The 7,524-nt window shown below is 39.8% G+C and overlaps 1 long non-coding RNA gene across 1 annotated transcript; it reads right to left on the reverse strand.

The window, feature by feature from the left end:
• Positions 1 to 122: 122 nt before the first annotated feature.
• Positions 123 to 6,851, reverse strand: LOC310932666. Its single transcript, XR_014592942.1, has 3 exons — positions 6,803 to 6,851; positions 5,878 to 5,918; positions 123 to 151 (listed from the first exon to the last, which is right to left on the reverse strand). It is a non-coding gene; the product is annotated as an uncharacterized lncRNA (long non-coding RNA).
• Between the last annotated feature and the right edge of the window lie 673 nt (positions 6,852 to 7,524).

Genomic DNA, 7,524 nt, shown 5'->3' on the forward strand with positions numbered 1-7,524 from the left:
CCCTGATCCCTGCAGAGACGCAAGGAGAAAGAAGACAGAAGGTTAAAATGTTTATGTTTATCTGACATTCACAGTGAAATGAACACGAGTGTGACGGTATGACAGTGATGCTCCTATACTCACTCGTATTCCTCTTCTACGTCCGACATGGCTGCAACAAAGAGAAAGAAGAACTATGAGGAAGATGATGGATCACAAGGAAACATTTTCAGATTTGTATTTTAACACCTTAATGACAGAGATCCCTTAATTTCTTTATTTTTGCTCCACCGTCAGTAGAGCTTCAGGATAAAGATTCATAATTTTTATTCAAATTGAGGTATTTCACACAGCTGCATTTTGTGTTTACTTCTTGTAATCATCTTTGACTGAAGCCAAACAGAATTTTAAATACATACATATGGGTAGGATGTTCAATGTCCTGCCCTCCTAAATGGTATAAACTGGATTTTTAATCCAAATAACTTGAAATAACTGCCGAATGTTTCCTTTTGAAGTTCTGAGTGAACATCGTTTTGAAAATCGTGCACCGACGGAACATTTTCCAAAGTGCAAAAGATGATTTTTAACTAGTGCTGGGCACTACGTTAACGCTAAACGCGTTTCAATGACGACTGACCGGAAAAAGACCGTTAGCTCCGTTAGCTGCATTAGCTCCTTTTAGCACTGTTTGCACACCTAAGCGGTCTGTTTATTTAAGAAAAAAAAGCAGTTTAGCGTCACTTTAGAGACTCATTTTAACAATCTGGAGTCATGGAAACATGACATCTTTTTCCGGTCAGTCGTCATGGAAACATGTTGTGCGTTAACATTGACGCCGTTAACGCGCCCAGCACTATTTTTTAACACAAACTAGGATGGTTGACATATTTGTCTTATCGCCATTTGAAATTAAAAGCTGTGGTTACTAAGTTAGAATAACATCAGTGTGTATAAAGAAGTTAAATAATGCAAAGCCCCCAGAATATACTCATATATCCAGGTTCTGCCAATAAACTAAAGATTACACACTGTGCCTTTAATAGCAATGAGCTTTTGTACATGAGTCACCATCACTTCACCACAGCCTCTGCTGTCATGTGATTAATCTCTGTGGACACACACACTCAGAGAGAGAGACAATGCACAGCGAGATGGTTTTCACTATAATTGTCTCTCTGAGCTGCCAATGTCCTGACACTATAAACCACACACACACACACACACACACACACACTGACACAACCCTGGCAAAGTGCACATGCAGATTGATGGAGTGTCAGCAGGTGAGAATGTGACAAGGGTTAAACACGAGTCAACCGCGGAGATAGAGTTTCTCACACTTTCTTCTTCTCGTCCATCACACATCCATCGCTCTCTGTCCACCTTTGTCCTCAGTGTGAGAGTTTTTGAGTCTTTGTTCTTTTGAAATGTAACACGTCTGTCTTGTTAAGTAACTGACAAGTAAACCGGTCATTAACTTTGTCAAAGTAACAACTGCAATGATTCTGTATTAGAATTAGTTTCATCGGGACTGAAGGGCAATAATTCAACAAGTGTCCATTTTTTCCCCACTGTATAAATGCAAAAAATATACACTCCTTAAAACTGCTATTAAAGCTCCAGTGTGTAACTTGTGCAGCTAAAACACAGCTATTGTTGTCTCCATTTTAATCCCCTTAAAATGCCACTTTTTCAAATGCAAAACAAAAAAAACAAAAACAAAAAAATGTATCTTTAAAAAAAAAATGTCATCTATCCATCAAAATCATAATTAAACGACATTATAATAAGATTTATTCCAGATGGAAAATACAATCTGGGACATGTCACCGATTATCAACAACATTTATATGTTTATTTATTTATTTTGCCCGTCTGAATAAACTGCAATCTGTTTTTTGAATGAATAAATGCTTGTTTAAAAATGCAACATCAGTCCTGATTATAAACAAATAATTATTTTGAGTATTTTCTGAATTGGCCTCAACTGACTATTTATAACGCAACACCGCCACCTGCTGGATGACCAGAAAAATGACATCTGACAAATTCATTTGAGGCTATGACCTCAGAATGAAAGCATGATTCTATCTTCTAATGAGAGAGGGGGGTGAAAAAAATAAGTTTGAAACAGGTTTCAATGGCGACACTTTACGTCCATAAGGTGACGAGTGTAACTATTTATTTTACACATGACAAAGTTCATCATGGTCCATAAAGTTGCAGGAAATGATTGTCCTGGTTTTACTTAAAGCTATAATAGAGATGACATCATTCAAGTGCTCCAAGAGTAAAAAAGAAGTTGTTGACATCTCTGTCAGAAGTCGACATCATCAGTCATCATCTCCTTCCTCTTCCTTCGTGTTAACCCTAAACACAGTGTCACACACACCCTGTCATCCTCTCTGACTCTCTGTCTCTCTGTCATCACGACAAAGTGACAACAAGCTGGATTTATGAAGACGGTCCAAGTGTCTTTGGAAGCTATGTCCTCTCTCTGTCTGTCTCTGTGCCAGACACCATAACTCCTCTCAACAGTAATATCACTGACACTCCACTCTGCAGCGATCATACAGCAATCAGTTACCGCCGTCTCTCCATTTGGAACTTTATCATTTCAAAATCATTTACTACTTCCGTATAACCTTTATATGAAAAAAAAGAAAATATATGACTTTGTATGTTAATTACGAGGCTACAGCCAATAGCATGTTAGCTAGCTGAGTTAGTTTTACCTCTTATATACCAAATACCTATTTTAAACCATAATGAGCAGGTAAATGCAGATTTCCTTTTAAAGACAGGTAAAGCCACTACACTCTTAGAAATAAAAGTGCTAAGTAGAACCATATAAGGTTCTTCAGCTTGTCCTCATAGGAGAACCCTTTTTGGCTCCAGGTAGAACCTTTTTATAAAGGTCCCTTTAAAAGGAACCCTTTTAAAACCCTTTATTCGGGAAAGGGGTTTTAAAGGGTTCTCTGGATCAAAATGGTTCTTCTTACCGGAACCATTAGTGTTACTAAGAACCATTGAAAAACCATTTCTTTGGAAAAGGATTTTTCAGAAGCAAATGGCTCCAGGCAGAACCTCCGCCCTTGCAGAAGGACCCTTTTGGAACCCTTATTTCTAAGAGTGTAAAACACGACAACTTTTCTTAAACAGAAAATAAGTTGAATTTTTTCTTAACTAAGTCATGTTTAACATCCCAAATGCATCAAAAACTGCTAATTTCCACTGCTTTTCCCTAGAAACGCCTTTAAATTTTTCAGTCAATTTAAACTCAATGGCACACATGATAACGTCACAAGGACCACAATCTTTTTTTTTTTTGACCAGCGGAATTAAGGCTTTAAAAAAAAAAAAAACGTTATTGTGCACCTGTAATGGATTTTTCTGGAATAACAGAATAACAGATCCTGTATTTAATGGACCTACAGAGACTAAAGGTCTGACCTTAAGTCAAATAAGGATATGAGGGGGCTACAGGGTGGGGTGGTGGGGGATAGGGTAGGAATGACAGAGGGGATGAACCAGGGGATTTAGAAGAAGACTCGAGTTCCAGCAGACAACAGACACAGGTCTTAGCAGGGTTAATTTTAGTCAAGGACAATGTGTGTACTGTATGTGTGTGTGTGTGTGTGTATTTTTGGAGGTCGGCTAACAAGCACATTAGCAACCACAGAATGAGTCTTTTATATCTATATATTCATACAGAGCCGGGTCAGCGCTGCAGAGGCCGTCATTTTGCACTTCCATGTTTTTTTCCCAACAGCCCAACCTAATGCTGTGCTTTTCCATTATACAGTTCTAGCACTGTACTCGACTCGGTATCAGAAACGTCGTTTTCCATTAGTTCATAGTGGCTCCTGAACGCGGGCTGTAATCTGATTACTGAACTTTTCCAGACATAAACCACACAGACACTGAGAAACAAGAGGCCAAACAAGAGTTTGTGAAAACAAGTCATGGCTCCGTCTCAGTGGTGCTGGCAATGGACCAATAACCAAATGTTACGGCATGTGAAAGCAGGTGTCTCCCTTTTCTGCATGAAAAACACACCACCAAGCTGATAATCTGATCAATCTATGGTGGTAAAACCCGTGTAAGTCGCACCGTGTTTGCACAGCTTAGCCAGACAGCAACCATGCAGCGACAATCATAACAATCCTACACACACACACACACTTGTTTTCATGTCTTAGTGAGGACATACCGTTGACATAATGCATTCCCGAGCACCTTACCCTGACCTTAACCATCACAACTACGTGCCTAACCTTAACCCTAAAACCAGGTCTTAACCCTCAAAGCTGTGGGGCCCGACAAAGTCAAAAATGCCCCCACAAGATAGATTTTTGGCACGCACAAAAACACACACACACACACACTCACAGACAATAGTTAACACCTGCTTAATACCCCCTACTTTTCTCTGGATGCTAAAGTTAGCGAGTATGACCTTAGGCTGTTAGCATCGCTGTATGTGGTTGGCAACGATTACAAAGGAACAAAGTGAGGGTTGTAAGCTGGATGCACAAGTGCACCCACACCCACCTGCCCCCCCCCACATACACACACACACACAGTTTGTGCAGCTGTTCTTGTGGGGACACTGCATTGACGCCAACTCATGTGGACAGCCTAATCAAAGCCCAATCCCTCACCTTAACCATAACCAGTTAATGCCTAACCCTAACCACAATAGCCCTAAACTTAAACCAGTTCCTCAGAAATGAGGTTCTGCCTCACTAGGACCAAGTTTTGGTCTCCATGAGGGCTCCTGGTCTGTGAAAAGACACACACAAGACTAATTAGCTGTCACAGGCTGTGAAGGTCATAAAAACTAGATAATACCATGGCTCTGAATCAGAATACCAAAAATGTTCAGATAGTTTCCGCCATTTCCTGAATGTCATCAAGGCCTTTAAGACCAAGAGTATGTTTAGCCACAAGTGGCAAAGCGGGGATGGCTCTTTAATCATCTGTCTCTTCATCGTCCTTTGTCTCGTCAACAGAATGAAACTCTAACCAGGTACCGGACTACAGAGCACATAAATAATCCTCCTCCAACATAAGACACATGCTCTGTGGTTCTCTAAATCAGGGTTCCCCAACCCTGGTCCTCAGGGAATGCGGCCAATAACACCTGATTCAAATAAATCGTCAGCTCACCATCAAGCTCAACTTTCGCCATTTTTTTTCCAAAAAAATCTTATATTCAACTTGGAACATTCAAAATGGAATGTTTCAACTTTTGTAAAAAAAAAAAAATAATAATAATAATAATAATAATAATAATAAAATAAAATAAAACATTATATATATTTTTTAAATATATTCAAAAATGTAATGTTTCAACTTTTGTAAAAAAATAAAAAAAATAATTTAACGTTTCATCTGAATCAGGTGTTTTTGAAGCAGGACCACATCTAAAACATGGCATGGCTGCATTCCCCCGAGGACCAGGGTTGGGAAACACTGATCTACATGAGTCTGAGCAGCTGCCACTCTAATGGATCATTCACACCACACTGATTTTTGCATGATGAGATTCCACCGGTTGGCGTAGTGGTTCGCACTCTTGCCTTTTCAGCAAGAAGACCCAGGTTTGAAAACCTGGTCGGAAAAAAAGGGCCTTTCTGCATGGAGTTAGCATGTTCTCCATGTGTGTACATGGGTTTTCTCCAGGTTCTCTGGCTTCCTCCCACAGTCCAGAGGTAAATTGGACACTAAATTGGTGTGAGAGTATATGTTTGTCTCTATGTGGCCCTGTGACGGACTGGTGATCAGTGTACCCCGCCTGTCGTCAGCTGGGATTAGCACCAGCGCCCACTGTGACCCTCATGTGGAGGATAAAGCGGTAGAAGATGGGGTGGATGTTTATCTGGGATTTACCTCTTTGCCAAAGGCTCCAGAGACCCGAGAATCAGCTCTGCCTGACGGGCAACCAGGGTTAAGATTGGGACAGAAGAAATGGACGGGTGAATATTTGCAGTCAACTCACATAAGTAAACACATCATGATAATGCTGCCTAAACTGAATAGGTAATGCAAATGCAAGAAAAAAAAAAAATGCTTTTGACGTGACGTTGGAAAAATAACAAATTAACGTTAATCTGAACTAAACCGTTATTTTCATGTTCTAAATCTAATTTCCCAGAGTTTGACTAACTCCCTGTGATAATACAATTGGGAATCGAGATACGATTGCATGTATATTTTGACCAAAGCCAGACTCTGCACATACAGAAAGACACAGTTACCATATGGTCGGAAGACTTGGAATGCCGCTCAATATGCTAACAAATAGCCGCCAGATAAACCTAAGGCAGACTAACAACATTCCAAAAAAATTAATGCCTCACAAGTGGTTGTAAAAGGGCCTGCTGTGTAAAATGTACAAGTGTTTATGTGCAGAAATATAAGTAATAAATGTGTTTTCTCATATTTTCTACTGCAGCCTGGATGTGCAAAGACATTTTTACACAGGGGACCTCCAATTATGCCCATATTTACAATGTAAGCAACTACTACACTAGACACATTTGATCTATTTAGAATTAAACAGACAATAATCTAGTTATTACGCACAATACGCACAATACAAAACCGTGATTTTAAGTAAATATTGGATAGATTTGACATATTTTGACAGTTGGCCAGTAACTAATGGCAGGGCAGTGCACACAATTGAAAATACAAAATAAAAAAATATATCATGGAGACATCAGAGAGAAAAAGTGGCTGTCAAACAACCCTGAAAGTTATTTATTTTATAGTTATATAGTTAAAGAACTTAAAGACAGACAGACAGACATACCTGTATGAAGGTGTAGTATCACCAGACACAAGACAGAGACAGGAAAGAGAATGACTGATGTACAGAGACAGAGAGAGTTTTATACAGAGAGGTGGTGTGTGTGTGTGTGTGTGTGTGTGTGTTTGTGTGTGTGTGTGATCTGACGATGACTATGTGTGCACAGTATGCATACTGTGAGAATTACTGAGCGTCCAAGTATTCAATACAAGAATAACTGTGAGTCCGCGTGTGCGTGCGTGCGGATGGGGCTTGGGGCCACAGGTGGATTGAACAAAGGCAGAAAGACGAGCGCTTCGCAGGATTAGGAAGAACAGAGGGATGACCTCACTGAACAAATGGGGGGTACCAAAGGGCAGATGAAGGGGGGGGTGACAAAATGAAGTGGGAGGGTGTGGCTAAACGGGGAGAGAGGAGGGGTGACAGTTTGTGAAGCAACAGTGGTCATCTTTCTAAGCACAATTCACAAAAGAAAGCATTTTTATCCAAGTGTTGCAAGGTAAAAAACTATAATAATATAGGAGTACAATAGAAATTGTTTTTTTTTCTTACTCTCTGCGAACAATAACACTTAGCCATATAATCCCACCAAACTATGTTACTGCTTTAGAGTCCATGTTGTAACACAAATAATAGTTTGATTTATGTATAATAAAAGAGTTTAGCTTCATGAACGCTGCCCTGAAGAGACAAAGCAGCGGGGGTGTGAGTTTCATGTTTCACTG

The sequence above is a fragment of the Microchirus variegatus genome (genome assembly GCF_963457635.1).
Source record: "Microchirus variegatus genome assembly, chromosome: 10".
NCBI classification, from domain to species: Eukaryota; Metazoa; Chordata; class Actinopteri; order Pleuronectiformes; family Soleidae; genus Microchirus; species Microchirus variegatus.